Consider the following 27577-nt stretch of genomic DNA (forward strand, 5'->3'; position numbering starts at 1 on the left):
GAGGGTTCAAGGTCAAGAAGAACCTAGGAGTGCTAAGGTGAAATTGGAGAAAGGAGGTGGTTCTCAAAATGTCAAACCTACATGTGTCACTTGTGGAAAGAGGCATTATGGTGAGTGTCTAAGGGGTACCGGGAGTCGCTATAGTTGTGGTAAGGAAGGACACAAGGTGAGAGATTGTCTTACCATTGCTTCTAGAGGAAAAGAGGGTAAGCAAGTTGCTCCTAATGTTCCAAAGGAGAATTTTCCAAAGGCAAAGGCTCGTTTCTATGCACTCCGGGCAAGAGGATCAAAGTCGGATGAGAATAATGATGATAATGAGGGTAAGTCCTTGCATTTCTCTTTTACTGATATAAGTTCCTTCTAAGTGGGGGAGTATGGTTAGTAGATGGGATAAAAAGTCATAGAAGCATGTTGCATGTGCATGGTATTTTGAAGTTTTGTTGAAATTAAATTTCATTAACTTCTTGCATGGTGTATTTTATGAAGCCATGATTATGTTGTAACATGTGTTTATATGATGTTACCTTGCATATTAGAATGTTTCTATCATGAATTGCCAAAAAGTTGCATTTTTGAAAAACTTGCTAAATTCACTATAGATCGGATTGGAATATCGATGACATCGTTATTATTGATTGAAAGTGGATAAATGGGTAGCTTGCTTCTATGCAGGATTCTTGCGTCTCACACTTTGATGAGTGGAACTTCTTGTCCCCTCTAATCCGATGTGTTCTTAGCGTGCGTGATCCAGTTATAGAGCCTATTATGGTTCTCGAATGGGCTTCCTCCAGTCATAATGATTTCATATAATTGATTCTTTGGTCTAAAATATTGTAATGTTGTTAGAGTTGATGTATATGAGTATAATATTGAATATAAAATGAGTTTTTGCTATTTGTAATGAAGCATGTGAGTTTTATAGCATAATGCGTTACAGAATCGTTTTCTAGTTTCTTGTTGTGTTGTGAATCTTTTGACTATGTGAAATCGATGTTTTCTTCTTGATTTTGTGTTATATGGTATGGTTATGAGCTGTTAAGATTGAATCTCTATTCTTGGAAGTGTTCGGAGAGCGGCAAGTGTCATTCGAGGACGAATGTTGTCCAAGTGGGAGAGAATGTAAGATCCCAAAAATGACTTAGGTGAACTAGACCCTAACATGGTTTTCATGATGGTCTAAGGTCCTGAATTGGTCTATAATCTAGTATTTAGGCGGTGTCTAAGAGTATAGGTGCTTTGGAAGTAAAACGTCAATGGACGACTAAGACGTTCAACGACTAAGTCACCTATGTGTCTCATATGTGGTTCTATTCGTTTATGTGTGATTCATAAGGTTATAAGGTCCTTAAATGATTTATTATAGCATATATAGGCAGTGTGTCAAGTTTCGTGAAGTTTGGAGGTCAATTTGACTTAAAAACGACGAGACCAAATCTGCGACATGGTTGCGCATCTCAAGGACATTTCCAATTCTTGGTTTTGGAAAATTTTGAGACAGAATGGTTCGTGTTGAGCCCTCGTCGCAGGTTAAACTTTTTGCCTTTTAAGGTTTGCAAGCGTAACGCGCCATGGACTCCAAATATGGACTGCCCCAGCTGCTTCTTTGGCCCATGTTTGGGTCCTCCTTAAGGACCCTTTGGTTGGTCCTTGGGGAGTCGTACTCGGACGTTTTGACCCTAGGAATGTCTCTCTTAGTACTAGGGTCATCCCCCACTGATTTTAGACCCCAAACAACACCTTAAAACATGCACAACAAGCAAGGACACACTAACACACACAAGACTAGTTTCCGAACGTCTTGGTTGTTCTTCGACGTTTGACTTCCAAACTCTTCAAACTGACTTCTCTAATATTCATCATTTTAACACCTTATTAACTCATAACATATATGATACGCTCTAGTTTAACCTAGTTCAATTTTTTGGATTGTTACAACACATCTCCATTTCTCATATGTGATATAATTGACAACTGGATTTCTATTAATATTCATTAAAATAAAAATACATCAAAAGATTTACAAAACAAAGCTACTAACCAAAATTTAAATACTTCAATATAAAGAACATGATGATTAAAAAATTCACTACTAAAATAGCAACAAACTGCATTCTCCGGCTTAAAGGTCAAACTTTAGTTTCGATCTCCAAAGAAGTAATCAACTTTCATATGAGTAATATCACCAAGACCATAAAAAATCCTCCTTTAAAGTCAAATTTGCTTCAACATCCTTATCATATTTATTGGATGTTCTCATATTATTATCATCTTTAAGAGTCAAATGTGACTCAGCTCCAGCATTGGAAGAGGAGACACCACTTTTATTTCCTTTTCTTTTAAAGTAATTTTGGTAGAGCCCGACAAAATGCTCAAAATAATTGAGAATTCACATGACAATTACTTTTTGAGGGGTTATTTTAAGAATTCATGTCGTTCTCCATTTTATTATAACAATCAGCTTGACGATTGTTGTATTGTTTTTTTATCTTTTCCACGTTCCTCGCATTATTATACCCCCGATGATCTTTTTTTTTTACTTCAGATTAATCAAGTGCTTATACCACATTTGCTTTGGGTAATAGAGCAACTACAGTGAGACGAGCTTCAAGATTTTTCATTAAAAGGGCAATATGTTGCTCAACCCCCAGAAGGCATGAAATTAGTTCAGAGTATTTCTAAAAATCCTTTTTACGATATTGTTGCTGCAATATCACATTTGAGGCATGGAAAGTAGTAAGTGTCTTTTTCAACATGTTCTCATCTTTTACAGTCTCCCCACATAATTTTAATTGAGAGGTTATCCTAAATGCAACAGAGTTATATTCAATTATGGTCTTAAAATCGTGAAACCATAAGTGCATCCACTCATAACGAGCTCTTGGCAATACTATTGTCTTTAGGTGGTCGTACCTCCAAATCAGTCACAATTCAAGTGGACCTTTTATCGCCTGATATTCAATCGTCAGGCTTGTTGACACCCTATTTTGACCCTCCACAATATAAATTAATCATCAAGCTTCTTCAGTTTCAAACGATTTAAAATAATTAAATTAATAAAATTTCTATATATATATATATATATATATATATATTGCAAGTTATTTTAAAATAGTTTGTCATTTTGTAATATATATAATATATATAAATTGTATAATTAGTACATTTTATGAATACTCAAAAACCATCTCAAAAAGATTTTATATTTTAAATATTTTATTATGTGGGTTATGATTTTGATTCAATGAGTTTCATGAAATATACTTACAAATTATTTATAAAGTAATTTTGTCATTTTAAGTAATTTTAATAATTTTAAATAATAAATATGTATATTTTTATCATCATATTATTTTATAAGTATTTGAAAATCATCACAAAAGATTTTATGTTTAGTTAAATACTTTATTAATTCACTTTAATTTAAGTTATAGTTATAATTTCGAGTTAATTAGTTTATTGTTAAATTAATTATTATATTTCGTTAAGATTAAGAAGCTTGTTAATTAATTAATATTAATTTCTCTTATTTAAGTTTTAGTCAAATTCTCTAAATCAAACTCAATTTGGCTATTTCTTAAATTCCAAGCTCTAACCAATCTCGACCTCCAATCTTGAACCAAACCTTGGCCCATTGTTCTTGGCCCAAATCAGTTTCAATTAAGGAGCCCAATTCTAATTTCTCATAGCCCAATTCCAAGACCCAATTCTTATCCAGCAAGAATACTGAAGAATTGACACAGACATACAACTATTATATATAATTGGCAATATATAGCCAAATAATAACTAACAATTAATAGCCTAAAACAAAATTAGCACGTATTAGCCTAAAAGAAATAAAATCAACTTTTTATAATTTTTTTCTTTTAATCATGAGCAACCAACCATCATTAATTAAGGAGATCTGGAATCATTTTTTCTCCTTACTTTTAACTCCTATAATTAAGGAAGTTAACTTTTCAATTTCTTTAAATTATCAAATTCAACTTTATTTAACTGTTTATTAGAAAAAAAACAATTTACAGAAACATAAAGAAATATTTGATTGCAATTTTTTTTTTACCAAACAACAATAATTAGTTTATTAGAAAATTGATTGCCTATTTTTAGGAAGTAAAATATATATATATTTATTAATTAACCTATTAAAAAAAGGTTACACAAACTTTTAAGGAATGAATTTTATAAAATTCTTTAAATAACTTATTAAAAGATTGTGACTACTTTTAAGGTACGAAAATGTATTATTAATGCTCTAACGTGTATTAATTATCACATAATCGATAATAATTAATCAAATACTATTAAATAACATTTTATTAGAAATTGTAATAATGCATATGCATAAATTATACAATAATTAAGTTGCGATTACATAATGTATACATAAAAAAGAATATGTATACACAAAAAAGTATTCATAAAAATAAATGTGTAAATTTTATTAATGTAAACAATAATTGTAGCATGTATACATAAACTTTATATTGTATACATAAGAATATCACCATCAATTATACGTATTAGTATAATGAATATAAGAATGAGATTAAAATGACACATAATTAAATTTTATTCATTAATTGTACATGTGACTTTGTTTATTTAACTGCAATATATATACATTAGTTCGTATTCATCACGTATACAGTGATTTGTATTCACATAAAAAATTAGTCTACTTTAATTTATATTGATATTGAAATTCATTAGTGTACATTGGGTTGTATTCATCAAAATCATCATTCTGATCTTGAGGATCTTTCTTACCCATGAAATTGAGAACAAAAAGTTCAAAAATTATTACCTGAATTTTCGTCAAAACAAAGTTTTGAAAACTTTAATTCCATAAATGACGAAATTTCAAAATTAATGTGGCAAGAAATGCTACATAATTATCTACTAAAAGAAATTATTGGAAGGATCAATCAATAAACATTCAGTTATATTTGATTTGCATAGACTTAGGAGAACAAGAGAATTAGAAGAGAAACAAATTTACATGTGAAAAGAATTTGAGAAAAAAAACAAAAGAAGGTTGAATAACCTAATTCGCAAAAACAAATCTGAGAAAATCTCAATTCTACAAATCATGAAATTCAACAATTAATTTGACAAGAAGAAAATTATATATTAAGATGACTTTTTAGAAGTATCCACGAAAATTAGGAAAAGAATTACGTATCGAAGTATGAAAAGAATTCTGAAAAGAGAAAAAAGAGACAATAAAAAGAACTCTGTTTTTAAATTATTGACAAAATAAAAAAAAAGAGGTAAAGTAGGGATGATAAAACAATAATTTTTGAGAACGTGTTTGAGAAAAATAAGGAGAACAAAATTTTTTTTTTTTTAAAAAAGAAAATAACTATTCATGCCAAATAAATAAAATAAAGTATTTTTTTGCTGAAATATTAAAAGTGAAATATTTATTGCTAATTTGATATATAAGGTGTTGTGTTGTGCCATTTCGTCAACAATACTCTCAAACCAACCCATCCAATTCCCAGCCCACGCTTTTCAACAACCAAGCCCGATTCAAATCCACAATGTTTCCAACTTCACAATGTAGGCGTACAGTACCCTATACCCATATACTCGTCTTCTTCTTTTTCTAGACGTAAATTGAAATTTAGTGAGAAGTTGCGTCCAAAATATCCATGTACACCTTCTTCTTCTTTTTCCTCAAACTCGACCAACTCCAGCTACAAACGGTACCAACAGTACGTNCCCCCCCCCCCCTTTTGTAGATTTTCAGAGTAAGGATACAACTCTCTCATGCCTTTTATTATTGATCTCGAAAAGGAGCAAAGGAAAATTCAAACTCTTCTTTCAAAAATCCAATGAATCTCCCCCTTAAATCGCTCTTTTCTTCCCTAAAAATAATATACTCTACTCTCAGTGATTGGGGACAAGTTTTTAGAAATCGGATTTTGACAGATTTGAGCTTTGTTTTAAAGCAATTGTCACTTCTACACTTAAAATTTTTATATCTAGTCTTATGAATCTAAGTTTAGAGAAGATCGCCGCTCAAATTTTCTTAGCTTGCCTTTAGTATTCGAAGAGAGTGGTGGAGTCGCTCTTCTCGTCGTCCTAGTATCGCTGCACTGAAAAAGGTAATATTCTCGTTCTTTTCTTTCAGATGATGTGTATTCTGTTTTGTCACTGTTAGCGGTGATTAGCAATTCAAATTCAGTTTTTAAAGTTTGAGATCATCTTCCATAGATGGTTTCATATTTAATATGAGATATATAATGTTCTTGACTTATTTATTACTTCCGTTAATGTAAATAACATGAATTGAGTGGTTACTATCTTACCTTTTTCTCCGTGGCATTTGTTCTTTAGGGATTAATATCAGCCCTTGGTATTATAGAATTTGTGTTCTAATAAAGTTTGTTGCATAGGCTATGTTATTTTGCATTTGGGGGTTGATGTATTTCGACTTTCTTACTAACTAAGGCCGAGTAAAAATGAATTAATAAATTGGTCGTTTACACTCTATTGGAACATAGTTTCTTAAATCCTCCATATAAAGTTTTTTTCCATGCTAATTTTACCAATACTATTTGCACCCTTAAAACATGCTAAAAATGGAATTATATTGTTTGTATCTAGGTTAGCTTGAATTCAGTTAATGTTTAGTCGCCCTCTTCCTCTTTTCTCCATTATTGTTTGGGTTTCGTCGCTTCATTGCCTTAAGAGTGAGCTTTGCTCAAATCTTCGTCTTCTTTTCTGAACAATCTTGTATAAGTGAATTGTCATTTGTGGTTGAGTTAATATAGATTTGAATTTCTTATATATTTTTTTTCTAGATTTAGTTTGTTAGAGTTTCATCTTTGAATTAATTGAAGCATGTTTTTTTTTTGTGATACTTCTCATTGTCTAGATTGTTGATTATTTAGACTTCATGTTACCCTGTAGCTCTATTTTGTTATGTTTATGACCTCTGTTTTGAAGTAAAGAAAAAGATTAGATTACGCCTAGTTGTTTTTTCAATAATGTGTAAAAAAAGAAGGGATTTTATTAGAGCCTTTGTGTCGGGTTGTGTTATCAAATTTTACTATCTTTTCTACCTAAAAGGGAAGATTTTATTGTAAGCAATCTATTGTCAACATATATAGTCATTCATTTGATTAAAATCTAATAACAATTGCATGTTTTATTTCAATGGCTATTGTTAAGAATGTCTTCTCTGATTGTCGTTCTTTACTGTATGGTCTAGACATTTAATGTATTTTTATCATATTCAAGCATGCTAGATTATAGTGTTGGCCCCCGTTTTGTTGTTTATTAGTATTAATGTGCTATTATTACCTTTTGGATAAACATGTGGGGTGACTTTTTTTGGGTATAATAAGTCGTGATATGTCTTCATTGATCAACTTAAATGTGCTTTCTTTTTGTCAAAGTATAGGCTTCTGCTCTTTTATATTATGTCTCGTTGAAATCTACTAAGTATACTAGCTTCATTTTGTTGTGGATTATCTAGTTTGCCTTGTTATAAATTAATATCATGCCATTTTTTTACTATATATGTTATCTCTTGCGAATAAGTGCAAGTGTGAAGGCTAATCTTGTCACTCTTTTTTTGCATGTGAAACCCGCTTCGAATCTATTTTGGACTCTTATCTCCTATCCTTGCATCTCCTCGATGGGCCCAAGGCCCAATTTTATCCCTTATTGAGTTAGCCAAAATTTAAAGTGGTGAACAGGTTGAAGGCAACAAATAGGGAAGGAAATTGAAACTTAAGCCTGAAAAGTCCAAAACTAGTTGTATGCTTTCTGTATATGGCAGTATACACTAGTATACACCACGAAAATACTGATATACAGGTCAAAAATGCAAAAAAATATTAGGCAAAAACGAAGATACGGGTTGGAGGCATCAAGGTGGACGGTATACAGTCAATATATGGGTCGATATGCTGGAAATAGTATTGATATGCGAGCTGCTTACTCTGATATAGGGCTTGTGTATACAAAAACGGGTTTTGGATTAAACCCAAAAAGTAGTAGCAAATTTGGCCAAGAAAGGCCCGAATTCATCTTCTCCTTCATTCCCTTAACTTAATTAATTGTGGCTATTTATTGCTTTGTGTTTTTCGTTAACTCTAACTTTAAATAACTTAATTAAATTTTCCAAAAGATGAACTATATTCTTTATGTTAATTTGTTTTAATAATTCATTTTTATCAACTCTTATACTTTTTATCGATAATACTTAGTCAATTTTTTAATTAATTTAAATGGTTTTCATGCTTTAATTAGTCTCATTGGTTGAAATTATTATTTCAATGAATTAAATAAATTTTAATTAATCTATTTTTTGTTAAAATTCTAATCACTTGTAATTCGAGTCAAATATTTCTAAAAGGTCCTATTTCCAAAAAAATGATTCTTTGTTTAACCATTTTGTTTATATTAGATCATTTTTTAAATAAATAATAAAAAATAGTCAAAAAGTACTTTGGTCAAGTCGTAGGATAATCATATTTTAGCGGGTGCTTCAAATGGTTTACAAACCTTCTTGAAGCGTAAATAAGAACTTCTTACCCTTTTTCTAAATATTTTAAGACTCAGTCTGTTAGAGTCTTTCTAAATTAAGTTTTCTTAATTTCTTTAAAAATTAAGTGGCGACTCTTTCTAAGTATTTCAAAAAGTAATTTTTCTAAAGATAGATAAATTATGTCATAACAAGGCCCTTAGATTAAGGAAAATCATAGTCTTCGTCTTATCTTGGACGGATGCTTCATTTCTCTGAGTAATGGTGGCATCAAGATCTTTAGCAACTAAGTGAATCTCAGTATTGAGTACCCATAAAAGGTAATTTTTTTTCAGAAATATCTAGTGCCACAGACTCAAGTTTGGATAAATTCGACATAATGAAATTACAAGAGAATAGGTGACTTAAATAAGAATATTTATATAATGCCTTTGAAAATAGGAACTTCGTACTAATAACGTATTATAAAAGATAACTCTAAAATAATATAATATAATAATAAGAAGAAGACAAGAAGTATAGATAAAAGAGTGAACTTTTCTTATTCAAGTGTGTCTTTCAAATGGTGAGTGATATCTCTATTTATACTGTTGAGATATCGCTCCCAAAGTCATCTAAGTAGTAGATACATCGTTATTCCTAAATATTTTATCACCTTGGAAGCACCTAGACATGAATCCGATTGATTATTAGATAAATCTAATAAATAATCCACACAATACAATGGATTTATAACAAATATATATTAATTTGAAATTAAAGAATAACTAAAGTTAATTTGAATATTTTTAAAAGTATATATTTTAAAAGATGCTAAAAAGCAATTTACAAACAAAATAAATAAGATGATATATTTGCATTAAATGCAGAAGATTACCAGCTTTAAGTGTTAACAACAGTGTATTTTTTAAAGTGAAATTGATACTAAATATAGTAATGCGTCATTTTTTTTTGGAATTGACAGGAAAAAAGTGTCAAATAAATTGAAGGGAAAAGGGTCTAATATACCATTCAACTTTGTTATTTAGAGCTGATATACCCTTCGTTATGAAAGTGACTCATATATACCCCTACTAGTATAGAAATAACTCACATGTATCCTTTTTTTCTCTAACAGAAGTGAAAAAAATTAATTTTGGTTTAATTTTTTTATAATATTTTCAAACAAAATATAATCCCATATGGATATAATTAATCCTCCTCAAACATATATTTTGTTGATTTTTTTTTGTTTCAATGACTAATTTAAATTTATTATTTTGATAGTCAAATTTTTTCATGTTTCACTAATATTTTGTAAAACTTATTATAGATGACCTTATTTACTTAATTACAATATAGCTGAAAATTAATTTTAAATTTTAATACAACAAACAAAATTTGTTTTATATTTTTTTCTTACATTAAGGAATAAAAGAAAAAAAAAATTAAGAATAAGAAACTCAAATAATGATAATCAAAGAAGTCTACAAAATAATTTATGCATGAAAAAGATTAAATATATCTTGAACTTTGCTAGAAGGATCATATATACTCCTAAATGATTTTAAAGAAAACTAAAGGTTAAATATATAAATTTAAAACTATTTTTTTACTCCCGTTAAATGAAGGGTATATGTGAGCTTATTTTGCAATAGTAGGGATACATGTGAGCCGTTTGTATATCTATAAGGATATATATGAATCACTTTCATAACGAGGGATATATTGTCTCCAAATGACAAAGTTGAGAGGTATATTTAGACCCTTTTCCCTAAATTGAAAATGAAGAAAATTGAAAATGAAAAAAATAATTAGTTATATTGGTCCGTGAACAAGCCTTCAATTATCTACTATCGCTCACATAGGAGGGTAAGTGTGGGTGCCAGTCGCGGCTCGGTTTTGGGTCGTGACATAGATAAATTATGTCATAACAAGGCCCTTAGATTAAGGAAAATCATAGTCTTCGTCTTATCTTGGACGGATCTTATCTTGGACGGATGCTTCATTTCTCTGAGTAATGGTGGCATCAAGATCTTTAGCAACTAAGTGAATCTCAACATTGAGTACCCATAAAAGGTAAATTTTTTTCAGAAATATCTAGTGCCACAGACTCAAGTTTGGATAAATTCGACATAATGAAATTACAAGAGAATAGGTGACTTAAATAAGAATATTTATATAATTCCTTTGAAAGTAGGAACTTCGTACTAATAACGTATTATAAAAGGTAACTCTAAAATAATATAGTATAATAAGAAGAAGAAGACAAGAAGTATAGATAGAAGAGTGGACTTTTCTTATTCAACCGTGTCTTTCAAATGGTGAGTGATATCTCTATTTATAGTGTTGAGATATCGCTCCCAAAAGTCATCTAAGTAGTAGATACATCGTTATTCCTAAATATTTTTATCACCTTGGAAGCACCTAGACATAAATCCGATTGATTATTAGATAAATCTAATGAATAATCCACACAATACAATGGATTTATAACAAATATATATTAATTTGAAATTAAAGAAAAACTAAAAGTAATTTGAATATTTTTAAAAGTATATATTTTAAAAGATTCTAAAAAGCAATTTACAAACAAAATAAATAAGATGATATATTTGCATTAAATGCAGAAGATTACCAGCTTTAAGTGTTAACAACAGTGAATTTTTTAAAGTGAAATTGATACTAAATATAGTAATGCGTCATTTTTTTTGGAATTGACAGGAAAAAAGTGTCAAATAAATTGAAGGGAAAAGGGCCTAATATACCATTCAACTTTGTTATTTAGAGCTGATATACCCTTCGTTATGAAGGTGACTCATATATACCCCTACTAGTATAGAAATAACTCACATGTATCCTTTTTTTTCTCTAACAGACGTGAAAAAAATTTATATTGGTTTAATTTTTTTATAATATTTTAAAACAAAATATAATCCCATATGGATATAATTAATCCTCCTCAAACATATTTGTTGATTTTTTTTGTTTCAATGACTAATTTAAATTTATTATTTTGATAGTCAAATTTATTCATGTTTCACTAATATTTTTGTAAAACTTATTATAGATGACCTTATTTACTGAATTACAATATAGCTGAAAATTAATTTTAAATTATAATACAACAAACAAAATTTGTTTTAGATTTTTTTCTTACATTAAGGAATAAAAGAAAAAAAAATTAAGAACAAGAAACTCAAATAATGATAATCAAAGAAGTCTACAAAATAATTTATGCATGAAAAAAAAATTAAAAATATCTTGAACTTTGCTAGAAGGATCATATATACTCCTAAATGATTATAAAGAAAACTAAAGGTTAAATATATAAATTTTAAACTATTTTTTTACTCCCGTTAAATGAAGGGTATATGTGAGCTTATTTTGCAATAGTAGGGATACATGTGAGCCGTTTGTATATCTGTAAGGATATATATGAATCACTTTCATAACGAGGGATATATTGTCTCCAAATGACAAAGTTGAGAGATATATTTAGACCCTTTTCCCTAAATTGAAAATGAAGAAATTGAAAATGAAAAAAATAATTAGTTATATTGGTCCGTGAACAAGCCTTCAATTATCTACTCCATCTGTCTTGGCCCGTGAATGAGCCTTCAATTATCTACTTGCTCTGTCTTTAATTAATTGTCCACTTTTAAATTGACACACATATTAAGAAAATATTAATTTATATAATTAATTTACCGTTTTACCCCTATTAGTTATCAAGTGAATGAATTTGACATTTTTTAAAAGTTCTATATTTTTCAAAATAATTAATAGATAATATATTAGATAAATTTTGTTTTATCCTTTGTTGATTTTGTAAAATGAAGAGATAATTATAAAAAGGTAGAATAGTCTGGTGGACCCTCGTACTTGTATCAAATTGTATTATGGATAGTCACATTTAGCCTTTTGTCATCTGGACCCCTGAACCTATCCAAAACCAACATTTTAAACACTCTTTTTGATGTGCCATCGCGCGTGTTGCACAAACCATGTACATGTTGGCCAAAAATAAAAAATAATAATCCACATATGAAATTCACGTGGTAAATCAGCCAACTAGGAATAGTCCAAACCACAGCGAAATTTTGAAAACTTTTGCGACTTCTCCTCTTCTCTCTTCTCCTCTCTACGATTTATCCACTAAGAATCGTTTGTGATTTTCCATAGATTTTCTCAGTTGAAGCTCAGCTCCACTCCGACTATCTCTGTAAGTTCTTGCACTTGTATTAGTTTTCGATTTTTTTCACTTTCTTGTGCGTATCTATTTGATTAGAGGATCGATTGTCATTCGATTTCCTTAAATTTTTTGGGGATTTTACTTTGGTTTGGGTGTAATGTTATTGCTATACACTTTCTTAGTTGATTAAAGACTTCGACTGACTTCAATGACATGTTTCGTGAATTCGAGTAAATTCTAGGGTTTTTCCATAAAATCTCAATTTCGACTAAAGTTAATATTCTATTTTTGGTCAATTGTCTTGTGTATTGATAGTGTTAGTGGTCCATTGTAACAACAATTACAGTTATGGTAAGTTAATGGCTTTACCGTCTAACTATTACTAGTATTTTCTTAAAAAATTTAGGGCTTTTTGTGTTACAGTCGTGGTAAGTTTACCCCTTTAACTATAGTTGTTTTTCATGTTAAACTTATGCTTATTATTTCCTTTAAAAGTAGTTGTTTTTGTCCTGGTAATTTTATGCCTTTAAATTTTAACTGTAGTTATTTTTCATTTGACTTTACAGGCATCCGAAGATATGACTTTAACTATAGTGACACTTCAATTTCATTATAGGGGCTGTTTTGTAGTGTTGAAAAGATTAATATAGATTTAGATGAGTTGCATATTATGTTGTTTCATAAAATAGCATTGGAATTGGGTGTTGAAAATGTTGAGACATTTGGATGTGGAGTCAACAATAAGGGTATTTTTTACATGTTAAATATTGATCATAATGTTCTAAAATTTCTTAATGGTTTGAAGGCTGCTGATTTTGTTGATGTATATGTTGTACATCCCATAGTATACCTTTAGTTGTTGAGGAGATACTTGAATTGTCTAGCACTAATGCTGATGTGTCCTCATCTCCACAAAAAGATAGTGTTGATGTGTCCTTCTCCCCACATAAAAATAGGGCTGATTTTTCATCCTCCCACAAATAGATAGGACTGATGTGTCTTCATCTCAACCATTTGCTGAAAAAGAAAATAGGGATTTAAACAAAAATAAGTTGTCTTTAATTGAAGAGCAGCTCCCTTTAGTTGAAGAACAAGATCCTGCTCCTCGAGTTGAAGAACATTCTGATTCTGATTCACTCTATGATGTTGATGAAAATATTGATGATTTGAGTGATTTTGATGAGGAGTTTTTTCAAGCTAGGCAGTCTTACATTCAAGAACAAGTTAAAGAGAAGGCTGATAGAGTAAATCTAGATGAGATACCATCTGGTCCTGTAGGTATAGATGTTGGTTTTGAAGACATTTATAAGGAGAGAAGGGGTAGATTTGAAGGAAATTTGGGTGGTGATGACCCTTATTTTGATAGCTCGGATCTTGGTACTGACATTAATGAAGATGAAGGGGAACCTGTTGGGGATGATGAAGTGGTAGGTCCAGCACCTAGGAAGGAAAGTAAAAAGGTCTACTTTGATCCAACTGCTAAAAAGGTTTGTTTTCAACTGTATATGATATTTTTGAATAACATTGAGTTCAGGGAGCCACTGCAAACTTACTCTATTCAGAAAGGTGTTAATATTAAGTTGAAACCTAATGAGAAGGAAAGGGTAAGGGCACATTGTAAGAAAAAAGGTTGTCCTTGGCATATTCTTGGAAGTATTGATGGTAACACTGGAAACTTCAGTGTTAAAACATATTTTCCAGTTCACAAGTGTTCTAAAAGAACAAGAAACAAACTGTGTAACCCCATTTGGATTAGTAAATATTACAAAGAGAGGAATATGAGCGAGCCTACCATCAAACTACATCAGATTCAATCTTTGATACAAAAGGAGTATGGTTTGTCTGTTAGTAAAACAAGTTGTAGAAAGGCAAAATTGAGAGTTATGAATGAACATATGGGAGATTTTAAAGAGGAGTTTTCTAGGTTGTATGATTATGCTGAGCAATTAAAGACCACAAATCCTGGAACTACTGTATCTATTAGGACATCCAAGAACACAATTCCAGGAAAAAAGGTGTTTATAAGCATTTATATTTGTCTTGGTTCCTTAAAAAGTGGATGGAAAGAACGGTGTAGAGGAATATTGGTTTAGATGGTGCATTTCTTAAAGGTGTATGTAAAGGTGAACCGTTAACTTGCATTTCCAAAGATGGAAATAATCAGATGTACCCTATAGCATGGGCAGTAGTTAATAAAGAAACCAAGGATACATGGTCTTGGTTTCTCAAGTGCATCACACATGATTTGGAGCTTACAGAAGGTGAAGGACTAACAGTGATGTCTGATATGCATAAGGTATTACTATATTATTTGATAAATTTATTCTTTAATTTTTGGAGTATTTGATATTTACATTGTTGTATTTCAAATGTTCTTTTTTGACAGGGTCTTCATCTTGTACTTATTGATGTATTTCCAAATGCTGAAATCAGGTGGTGTGCTAGGCATATATGGGCAAACTGGAAGAAAAGTTGGAGGGGTGAAGAAAGGAGAAGAAAATTATGGCAGGTTTCTAGGGCACCATTTGAGGTACTTTTACAGTCCAAACATGATGATTTAAGTGAGTTAGGAGAAGGCATTATAGAAGCACTGTTAAAGTATAACAAGGAAGCATGATGTAAGGCATATTTTAAAGAACATAGCAAGTGTGATGTGGTTGAGAACAACATGTGTGAGACTTTCAACAGTTGGATTGTAGGTTCTAGGTTCAAATGAATAATCACTATGCCAGAGGAAATAAGAGTTAAAGTTATGGAAAGAATGAATCAAATGAGAGAACTTTCAGAAAAGTGGATTACTGATGTATCACCTATGGCTATGGATATTCTTAGAAAAAATACTGAAATTGCAGATAATTCTGAGGTAAGGTTTAATGGTGATCTTCTCTTTGAGATTCATGATCCACCATATAAACATGTTGTTGACCTAAAAAAGAAGGTGTGTAGTTGTAGATCATGGCAATTAAAGAGAATTCCTTGTGGTCATGCACTTACAGTAATTCATTTTAAGGATTGGGTTGTTGAGTCATTTGTTGACCACTGGTATAAGAAGGAAACATACCTGAAAGCATATAAAAGATTTATTCAACCTATGACAAACATGAAGATGTGGCCAAAAAGTGATAGACCAGCCATTGAACCACCTGAAATAACATCCATGCCAGAAAGACCAAGAAAAAATAGGAGAAAAGATAGTGATGAGCTAGTTTAGAAGAAGTTTGAAAAGGCTACAAGGAAGGGAAGAAAAAAGAAATGTTCTATGTGTAAGACTTTTGGACATAACCAGAAAGGATATCCAACTCTGATAAGTTATGTTTTCATGTCTCTTTGTTATTGAATTTTACTCTTGTTATACTTTGGTAAGTTGTGCTTTAATGCCTCTATGCTTGTAGAAAAATGTTGCTGCTTGAACAAGTGATGCAAGTGCTGGAGCTTCAAATGTTGCTACTAGAACTCCATGTGCAGGTCCAAGTGAAGGTCCAAGAGAAGTTCCAAGGGCAGGTCCAAGTGCAGGTCCAAGGGAAGTTTCATGTGCAGTTCCAAGTGCAGGTCCTAGGGTAGTTCTAAGTGAAGGTCCAAGGGAAGTTCCATGTGCAGGTCCAAGGGCAGTTCCAAGTTCCACTCAACTATCAACTTCTAGTGCAACTGGCCAAAAAAAAAAAAACTAGCACAACTTTGAGAGGAGGTGATGCATCTCTTGCCTATAAGAAACCAAGATCAAAACAAGCAAAGACAGCTGGTTATGATCTCTTATTTGGATCAAGAGGCAGTGTAACTGAGAGGATATGTATTTTATCATTTAAACACATTAAATTGCTTTAATTGATATTAGTTCATCTCTGGGTTAAGACTTTTGTTATTCTCTCAGTCTGAAAATACTGATAGGATATTACATAGTGCTACATTGACAAGTTCAACTCCTACCAATATTGATCTTGGTTACAAACCCAAAGGACTAAGGTGGAAGGGAATAACTGCAATTACTCAAAGGCAGATACGAGAGGAAAGTTACAAAATTACTCAAGTCACACCAAGCACTCAAGGCACACCAAGCTCTCAAGGCACTCACGGCACACCAAGCACTCAAGGCACACATTAGATTTCACTTTATTTAGCTTAATGACATGATCCCAACTAACTTTTTTTATTAATCACTTGATCCCAACTGTTTTGTATATGAATTTGTGTTAAGTTGCTATTGGGAAGCCTTTTTTTTCTTGTACGAATTTGTGCTTGAATGAAGTTATTCAGAATTCTGATGTAAATGCAATCAATTTCATTATCAAATAACACATAGTACAAATCAATATATCTTAAATATAACATCTACAAACCAAATAACAACAATCACAATAACAGTGATATCAATACTAGTGTTTGATCTGTGTCTTCCTTGCCTTCATTGTCTTCTATGTGTTCCTTGTCTTCCTTGCCCTGAACTCGTTGATGAATTGTTGATGTTGTATTGTTCACTTGCATCAGCCCATCGGAAGAATCCACACCCATTACCGGATGAATATTTTTGGCAGCCCCAAAACATTCTTCCAGGATTAGTTGGTGTTCTTGATGTTTTTAGTTCAGCATATATTCCACAGTAGCAACATCGAACAGTCATCGTGAAAACCAACAAAAATACAATAGAATCAAACAAAAAAACAGAGACGAGTAGATTGAAGGAAAAAATAAAAGACGCAAAAAATAAAAGAGAATTTTTTACAGAGCAAGATTGAGAAAAAAATAAAGAAAAAAGCTCAAAAAGGCATTAACAATGATGTTGAGTGAATTAAAGAAGAAGAAATAGCCTTTAAAAATCAAAATATGATAGTTAGTGCCTTTTTAAAGCGTCTCACGCTCTTTCTTCGACTGAATCACACGCTCCATGTGGTTTAATTCCACATAGGATGCCACATAAAAAAGGTGTTTAAAATGTTGATTTTGAATAAGTTCAGGGGTCCAGATTACAAAAAGTTAATTATAAATATCCATAACACAAGTACATGAATCCACCAAACTATTCTGCCTTAGAAAAATCACAGATAGAGAAAATAATATATACACTTCCCAAAAGAAGCATTTGAGGGGTAGGTGAATTGGTGGGAATTATTTATATTTATTTATTTATGTGTAGACCTCAATCAACGAAATCTTGTTCATAATAATTTTTCGTAATCCAATTTATATACTTTTTTTTAATTGCCCCTTTTGTTAAAGGCAAAGTAGTTGTTACAACTTCTTTTTGGTCTTGTCTGTGGAACATTGAATCGCTTCTCGATTTGGCTTTAGAAAGCAAATTCTATTAACAACACCATATTCAGGTACCTCACCACTCCAAATCATTTTTTGTTTTCGCACTTTGTTCATGATTATCTTTTGGCTGAACAATTTATTGGGATTTGTGAATTATTTCTTCTGTTTCATCGGACTATGGAGATTGATGGTACAAAACGTTCTGTTGTTAACATTGACTCAAATACACATGTATAAAGTTTACAACTAGCCTTGAATTTGACGTTTTTCATTCTATATGTGTGAGATGGTTTTTGGTGATTTTAGGATACATAAGTGAACTTCTAATGGGAGGACACTCGGTTCTATATGCTGAGAATGAATGATCCTCAGTGGGAAGTTTTTACTCTCATAGAGTTGTTCCGTCAATCCCTGATGAGGAAGAAGAAGAACCAGAAGCTGGATTTGAAGAAGAGCCACTAGTTCAAATTGAGGAATGCCGAATTTGCCAGGAAGAAGACAGCACGAAAAATTTGGAGATTCCTTGAATTTGTAGTGGTAGATTGAAGGTATCATTGTAAAGTTGACTACTTTTTGCTCTTGTTGTTGAATTAGCCACTGAATATTGATATCAGTGGTGCTTGTGCATGTAAATGTCAATCATGTTGATCCTACTTTTGTCTAGTATCTCAATAATATTTTCTAAAGAACTTGACATTGTCAGGTAGTGACATTAATAGAAGCTTATAATATGTGCTCTCCACCCAGCTAAGTCTTCTCTTTCTTACCTGCTAACCCCTAGTATGGGAAGTAGGTCCCTTGTTTTTCATCAGTATCTCTAGTTGTATTTGTTTGTTGTTAAGGGTAATCTGCTTACATATTTTGTACCCCCGAAGCGACAGTTTGTTCCACTCCTTCCAATTATACTTTAAGCACAATTGCTATAGTTTATACTTCCTCGACCACTTTATGTTGCACCCTTTTGGTAATAGGCATAAATATCCACACCTTTTGTATTTATGGACACTAAGTTCCTTTTATTGTTGTCCACCTAGGTTTTTTTACTTGGTTATTGAAGAACATTGTTATCCTTGAGCTAGTTGCTTTTCTTTTTCTTTTTAAATTCTTTTGTTTGTTGTCATTCTTGTTCTTTGGTTTGATTCAATAACATCAAACAAATATTTGTTAGGTTTGGTAATTGTTGCAATTGATACAGTGTTACCTCACTCTGGGACCTACTAGTTATTCTGAAATAAAGTGACCACTTGTTTAGGAGTAAGCAAGTGGCTTCTGTATAGGTCTCACAATGCGAAGAACATATTCAAGGGTGTTTAGATTGGCATTCTTAAAGTATCTTATAAGCTGATAGTCATAAGTTGGTTGTACCCAACTTTGTGTTTTAGCTTCTTTTGTACTTTTTTAGCATAAAAAAAATTGCTTAAGTCTTCTTTTGTTTTCCCAAACACCTCCAAAAATAAAAAAGAACTTAAAAGTCAAAAGACACCTAAATAGGTCAAATCCAAACACCCTCTTACTAACATTTCTACACCAAAACACATTAAGCGCCATTGCTTTTGTGCAGGTTGCCATGTTCATGTTCCTGTTTGTCAACTGTTTTGAAGTCCCACGGGAGATGAACAGTCCTGTTTAGATATAGTTGGGTGTTTGTGTTCTAAGCATAAGAGAAGGCTTATTTACTCAAATGACCTACTAAATCTTGAAAATGCTATGCTTGTCAGTTGCAAAATGATTTTGTATACTAATCCATTAATTTATAATTAATAATATGGAGGATTCTCACATAGTTGACCTCGTACAATGTGGGGTTTAGGTGTATTCATTGATAATTTATTTTACTTCCCTTGAATTAGCCTTAAATTTCAAAGTTCTAAGAATTATAGATGAACATGTTTTATCTGCCATTTGTTATGGGCTTTCACAGAACGGCTGACTGTTTCTTTTCTTTCTCTTGTCTACCGTCTGCAATTTTCCGCATATTCAGTATGCTCATAGGAAATGTGTTCAGAGATGGTGCAATGAGAAGGGAGATATAATTTGCGAGATCTGTTATCAGGTAATCTGTTGTATCTTTTTAATCACCTGATGGCATTTTGAATTTCTAGTAAGAGGATTTCTCCCATCCCAAAAGAATTTTGGACATAGGGTGAGTGAGTGAGTTGAAGGATTGTTAGATAGAGAATCATAGGCTTCAAAATTATTTGATATGTGCCTGTGTATCCCTTACCCACACTTTCATCGCTGGGTTGGGGGGTTTCCCAGCCTATGCAGCACATGAATTGGCCTTGCTTTTCCATTTTTTAACCACCTTCAATTACAAATATGGATGTCAGGGGCCACTCCCTAAAAGGGTTTCTTGTACTGTCACACTAAGTAATTTGTGCCAAGTGACATGTTTACTTAGATAATTCTCTCTAACCTGCAGCCCTACCAACCTGGATATACTGCTCCACCGCCGCTTCCTCCCTCTGAAGAAACTGTCATTGATATCAGGTACTATCAGGTCATAGTTATTTCCTGACTTGGTATGTCAAAATTTTGAATCATTTGTTCCAATCGTTCCTTTTTAATCCTTATACAGTGTTCCTGTGTGAGATTTTTGGTATTTACATTTCAATACAGGTATTTAGGAGTCTTTTAAGCTCTATTACAGATGTAAATGACTAGTAAATACAAAGAATGTGGTTCCTTTTAAATCCTTAAAAGAGTGTTTCTGTGTGTGAGATTTTTGGTATTTACATTTCAATATAGGTATTTACTGCTTTTAAAGCTTTATAGAGGCGTACATGCCACTAGAAAATACAGAGAACTTCTAGTACCTTTTTTTATTTTATTTTGTATATATTGGCCTGAGATGAGTTTAAATTGATAAACAGGGTAGTGAGGATTCATATAGCCTACCCAAATTTTGTCTGGGAATAAGGCGTAGTAGTTGTTGTACTCTTAGGTACAGATGTAGGTCTGTATCAAACCTTGGGAATATAAGCTTTCAGATTTTTGTATTTAGACCTTTCCCTTTATTCGAAATATGGTATTCTAAACTTCCTATTGATTGTATAACATTTGTTATCATATTACAGTGGTGAACAGAAACTCTTCACTAACTAAATTGATCCATGTTATTCATTTTTAAATTTCCATCGGCTTATGAAGCTGATCGGCAATATTTAATATGTAAACGAATTTCCCTTCATTTTTATTATTGCATTAACTTTTCATTGTATTGAAAATGAAATTGGCACTCAGTCATATTCTGACCTTTTTATAGGGAAAGAAAGATCTTCACTAACATGAACTAGTTTTATTTTTGTTAACCAAGGAGAGAAGCTTTTTAAGAAGTTTATTATCGTTTTCAATAATCTATTCTAGTGTATTATTTATCGTGTTTTGATTATCACATTATTTTATTGTTGTTTTCCGCTCCTTTCTGGTAGGCTTTGCACTGTACCTTGTTACTCGCCATATTCTATTCACTGCCTCTGTATGTGCACCTGAATATGTTTCTCTTGAGCCGAGGATATTTGGAAACAACCTCTCTCCTCCATTAGGTAGTGGTAAGGTCTGTGTACATTCTACCCTCCCCAGACCACAATTGTGGGATTTCACCGGGTATTGGGTATGTTGTTGTTGTAAGGGTTTTATGACATGTTGAGCTTTTTTATCTTTCAGTTTTCTTCAAAATACAGTATAAGTGCATAGTTTGGTTAATCTGGAGTAACCTTTTTTTTATAACCAGTTTTTGTTTTACACTACCTTGAAGCCTTTGCTTCTTCTACTGATTTAGTAGACCATAGTGGGTATATTTTTCCTTCTTTCTTCTATGGTGTTATTGGTTATTGATGCTTCTCCACTTGTATCCTTGCAGTACTCTTGTGGTCCTAGACCTAGAGCATTCCAAACATGTTAGCATACCCTTTTGATCCGATTAGCTGAATATCTTGTGTTCTATGTCACTAGTGGTTTCATCCATGTGAATTTTTCTTTCAGTGGTGGTTGGACACTGGCTGATACTCAGCTCGATTTAAATGACCCTGGACTTCTTTCGATGGCTGTCACAGAATGCTATCTTCAAGAGGCTAACCATGAAAATATGTTGATGCAGGTGCTAGTGGAGCTGCATTTGGTCGTTTCGTTGCTCTGTTTGTGAGCTACTGTAACTATCTGGTGTAATTTGAACTTGTTGTATTGTTACTTGCTATGTTGCTCGGACTCTTGAAAGATGTCAAGAGGTGCATGTCGGATTGGCCAAAAGTAGTGTATTTACGGGTGTGGCATCGAAAGTGAAGCGTCCGTGCAACTTGGGTTACTTGCTAATATAGAGTTGTGGGAATGTGGGATGCATTAGAAACCATTCATATGGCTGATATCAAGAAGGTTACGAATTTGTCCTTCGGGAGGAGAATACCTTCTTAATTTTTTGAAAATTTGAAATTTCCTGCTAGGAAGTGACATAATGGTATGTAAGATGAGATCTGAGTGTAGTTGGAGGTATGCGGTGATCAGATTTCATGGAAATTGTGTTCTTGTATTTTTTTCCCCTGGATTTAGAGAAGAAGACGAGGAAGATTTTCTTCACTGGAGTATCAAAAAATAAAAATTAAAAAAAAATGAAGAAACCTAATCTCACTCATTCACCCTTAACTAATAAAGAAGATCAGAAAATGTGTCCACCAGTGGCTGTGTGTATATTCATGTTCATTTTCTTTAAATTGGAAATGTGCAGTAGGAAGGTAGAGGGTGAAGATCATGTGCTGTAATTCATGTTTTTTTCTCTTTTCTCCTTCTGTGCTCCGTCTTTTTCCCTACTTAATACCCTTTTTTCGCTCTGGTTTTAAAAATATTCAGATATCACATTCACTTTCTGCCTAAATGTATCCAAAGGTCTTCCGTGTGTATAGGGAACAGTCCTGCTCATTTAGGGATGTGAAAATTAGGAGAACTAGGTAAGTATCTTTTAATGTGTCAGAAAATTGTGGATGGGGCAATAAAACATTCTTAATAAGTCTCTTTCGTTTTAAGCCACTTTTATCCTTGTCATGATCTTGGTAACCTTATTGAATGATGTGCTTTATCCTGCAGTTAATGGCCCTCCTTTTACTGAGGCATGCTTTTGAAAATGGAGAAGGTGATGACGAGGATGTTTCCACTTTTTTCTCTGTAAGTGGATGATAAAATGAAACTCTCTTTCTCTGTGGTGACTATAGACACATCCATAGATTTAAATAGTGTGTGACACTAATGATCTTGTTGATCCTTGACACAGCTTCTTTTGCTCCGTGCTGCTGGTTTTCTTTTACCTTGCTTCATCATGGCTTGGGGTATCAGTATATTGCAGCGTCGAAGAGAAAGAAAGGTTAGAGGTTTTTCAGGTTTTCATAAATTATCAGAAGGCTATTAACATGTGTATCTTCATCCTTACAAATTCTAGTGATATGTTTATGCATAATGCAAAAGGATTTTACAAAATTATGTGTGTGTTTGAGTAATATTTATACATTAATGCCTTGCTAAGCGCTGGGCTCATGCATTTGTAATTTAAAAACTAGTCTAAACTTGGAGTAGTTCGCTTATTAATGCTCCATGCAGCTAAACCAGCTATAGTGATAACTAATAACCATCTTTTGCTGTCTTATGGGTTTTGTATGAAATGGAAAACTTCTATTCTTTCTTCTGAATAAGTTATATTTTTAGAAAGAAGTTCATTTTTGGTTTTGAACTTCCCAACTTCAAAAGAAATCAATCTAATGCAGCCATACATCTTTGTTGTCACGACCAAGATCCACACCTAGCTGTGTTGGCATCCAACACTCCTAAGTCAGGCAAACCAACGATTCGGTAATTAACTGAGCATATTCCCAATGATTAGAGACATATTCCAAATCATGAAATCATATAATATCTAAGTTTGAATGATATAAACAATGCGAAAGCAATCCAAACATGTCCCAGAAACATCTAAGAGTAAAAACAATGACATTGTCTGAAATAAGTAAAAAATATGTAAGGAAGTGGATAAAACAAAAATGAAACCCTAAGCTAACATGAACTATCTGATAACTCACCACAAGAATCACGCTGGGGGGAACATTGGTACAAGGATTCAAATCTGCACTGTGTGCGGGAAAAGAAAGGGGTGAGTACGGGAAGTACTCAGTAAGTATCATTGATTGCCCCTAAAAGAGCACTGAATACACAAGCATTGAACAAAAACAACCGTTTTACTATGAGCATGCGCAATAAAATAAGAAAGCAGCTAGAATTATACTCCAGACAGTATAATAACTCCGGCACTACTTTTCAAAGAATGCTATTCCCAAGCTTCACTTCTAAAAGAATCCTCACTTGCCAGCTACACTTGTGGAAATAGAACAACATATGGAATTAACACATTGAATGCACTAAGTATGGTGAACATGCATGAAAACCATGCTAAAACGGACATTTACGTTAAGATATGCTTTTCATGCTCTTTTGATATAAACCTCATATAATACAAGTATAAGAAACATCTTCAAGTCAATATTCACATATAGAACATACTCAAGTAATCCACAATATATGACCATAATCATTTAGAACACATATAAGCATTTAGACCCCCTACAAAAGGTTATCCTAAGACTCACTTGAGTAAGACATGAAGAGACCGCTCATACACCCTCTTCAAGCACACTTAAGTAATCCTTAAGACTACCCAAAGTAAGAATATTCTTTACATCACCTAATACAAAGTTCCATATTCATCCATGTAACCCTTTTTATCATTTAGACTCTCAACCTAAGTGAGACATGAGCCTTTCTATACAACATACTTCAATAAGTGAACAATATTCATTTAAGGCCATAAAAGAGACAAGTAATCACATAAAGGACTTCACATAATTGTCTTGGAAGACCTAGGGAACTCATCCTAGCACATTCAAGGTCTACTCGTGCCATGTGTAGATAGTGTCCCATTCCACTACCCACACGTTGTAGAACCCATCCACTAGCTAGAGTGTACATCCCATATAACCGACATTAGACCATACTAGCTAGGTATGGAATATGCTTGTGGTAGTAGCTCTATTTGAGTATGAGACTAGAGTATGAGAAAGACCTTGATATCTCAAAACCATGTGCCAACATGGGATGAGTCCTAGTTCTACCTTTGGCAAGTAGAACACCTTCCACGGTGTGGGGTCTTATGACTCACTCGATGCTTGCCTTGTTTCTCATAGAGTAAATCATTTCGTAGGTGTATTAGAGAAGGTACCATTACTAAATCCTACCAACTCATAATACTTTTCCCAAGGGTAACTCATTTTTTAACCTTCTTTTCAGATTCAAGGTTTCACATACTTGACCTTCTTTTCTTATTCAAGGTCCCATATTAGTCATTCTTAGAAGGGCACCATCTTAGGTCTACCGATCCTAGACTTTCATTCATTCATACACGTACATGACAAGGGTGCCTAAGTCTACCAAGTCAAGAGATCACATTCACATAACTTTCATGTATCAAAGAAGTAAGACACAACATCATTCTATTAATGCTCTCCCTAGTCCTTCATCATCATATATCAACATCTTGGGAGGAAATACATTCAATCATACCAATATAGCACCCATATAGAATCATATAGACAATACATGAGCATCTTTACTTTATACCTTCACATATACCATATCATGATCATACCATATTTCACACAATAATGCCGACAAGGCCATGTTCATTATGTATATAACATTCAAATACCGCCACCATAAGTGGACCATACCAATCAATACAATTCAACATCAATTCTATACAAAATAAAGGAATTAGGTCAACTCACCACCTTCCAATCACCATCATCATCATCCTTTAGCCTTTTCAACCAATTCGCATTACAAAAGCTCTTACCAATATCAATTTATACAATACTAAGCCAACAATCAATCCATATCAATGATCCAACAACATTAAATATAGACATCAACAATATAAATCAAGTTATGAACAATTCTATCATGATCTATACATAATTCAATAGCCCAATACAATCTACACATGAATTCAATAAGATCAAACCATGATCAATTCACCCTCTTTAGAGACAAAATTAGGATTTCAAGGAATACCTTCATGAAACTTTTGATCTTAAAACCACCAATTAACATCAATTACTTCATAAAAGATTGATTTAAACCTTTTCATGCAATAACCTATGCTTAGAATTCAAAATAGGATTTCAAGGTTTTTGAACATCTTTGAAAAAACATTGGAAGTGGCTCCTTGAATGAGAGAAGAATAAAGGATGAAATCACCATACCTTAATTGAAGAAGAATCAATGAAGAACTTCAATCCTAGCTTCAACTTGACTTTAAGCTTCCATGGAGGTTTTGGAGGAACTTCTTTTGATCTTGGGATTTGATATTTGAATAATGAATTCTAAGTCTAGGTTTTAGAGTCTTAACTAACGTAAGGTACCATAAATAACCCCTAATAATCATCTAGGACTTAATTAGGACATGGGGTGAATTTCCAAACTTGCCTTTACCTTGGCCGAGACACCTACAAAGTTGCAGGTGTCAAACAACGACTCAAACGACGGAGCATCGACCAACCAACGGACCATCCTGCTAGTTCATGGTTTGGGTCAGAGTGTGGAGCCACACCCCCTAACAACGGGTATTGTTTGATCAATGGGCCATCGATTAGGGTCGTTGGTTGAACTGTTTTGGCGGCTTTCTTGCCAAGATTTGGGTCCTCCTCAAGGACCATTAGGGTGGTCCTTGGGAGTCGTACCCGGATGTTTCAACCCTAAACATGTTTATCTAGGTGTTAGAACCCTCCCCTATCAATTTGGACACCAAACAACGCGTAAAACATGCCAAGGCACACTAGTACACACAAAGGCTAACTTCTAAACGTCTTGGTCGTTTTTTGACGTTTGACTTCTAAACTCTTCACACTGACTTCTAATGCGAATATTCATTATTTTAACACTTGATTAACTCATAAAACACATGATAGGATCTAATTTAACCTAATTAATTTTGAGGGTTGTAACAATATCCGTGTATCCACCACTCTCAAAACTCTACATCACTGTCTCAAACTGAACTCTACTCCTAATTGTCCACCCACGGTTGTTCTCAATGAGAGAGAATGATTGACAACCATGGGTAAGGCATTGGCCCAACCCCCACTTTTGACTACTTTGGTGCGGGGCATCCCCGTTGATCTATTCGAGGCCACCATATACTATTTATTTAAGACGCTTCACATGCTCAGCCGATTAATACAACTGAGTATGACTTGCGAATGTGGGTGGTGCATAATAGAGTTGCCATGCGAGATACTAATCAGAGAGACCTTGCTACGTTGGATGACTGGGCAAATTGCTGAGGAGGGGGTTAATACTGAGTACATCCGTGACATGACCCAACCTATAAAAAGGGCTACTCTCAACTTTGCAGCCAAATTCTTGTGGTCTATCACTCGGGACAGATTGTCCCCCACATTGGCTGATAATATAGTGACTTGGGACCGAGCTTGTGATGCTAGCTTCATTGATGGTGGGGCACGAGATATAATTCTCCCAGATTCTGATTGCCGAGAATCATGAGAGGGCTTTCCAGAAGAAAACTGTTTTACCATTCCCTTCTCTAATCTTCACCTATGCGG

General features: G+C 32.9%; 2 pseudogenes; both read left to right on the forward strand.

Moving 5' to 3' along the window:
* The first annotated feature begins 15402 nt into the window (after nucleotides 1-15402).
* Nucleotides 15403-16452, forward strand: LOC114075362 (annotated as a pseudogene).
* Nucleotides 16453-18101: 1649 nt separating this feature from the next.
* Nucleotides 18102-27518, forward strand: LOC107006499 (annotated as a pseudogene).
* Nucleotides 27519-27577: the final 59 nt, after the last annotated feature.

The sequence above is a fragment of the Solanum pennellii genome, chromosome 12 (assembly GCF_001406875.1).
Source record: "Solanum pennellii chromosome 12, SPENNV200".
NCBI lineage: Eukaryota > Viridiplantae > Streptophyta > Magnoliopsida > Solanales > Solanaceae > Solanum > Solanum pennellii.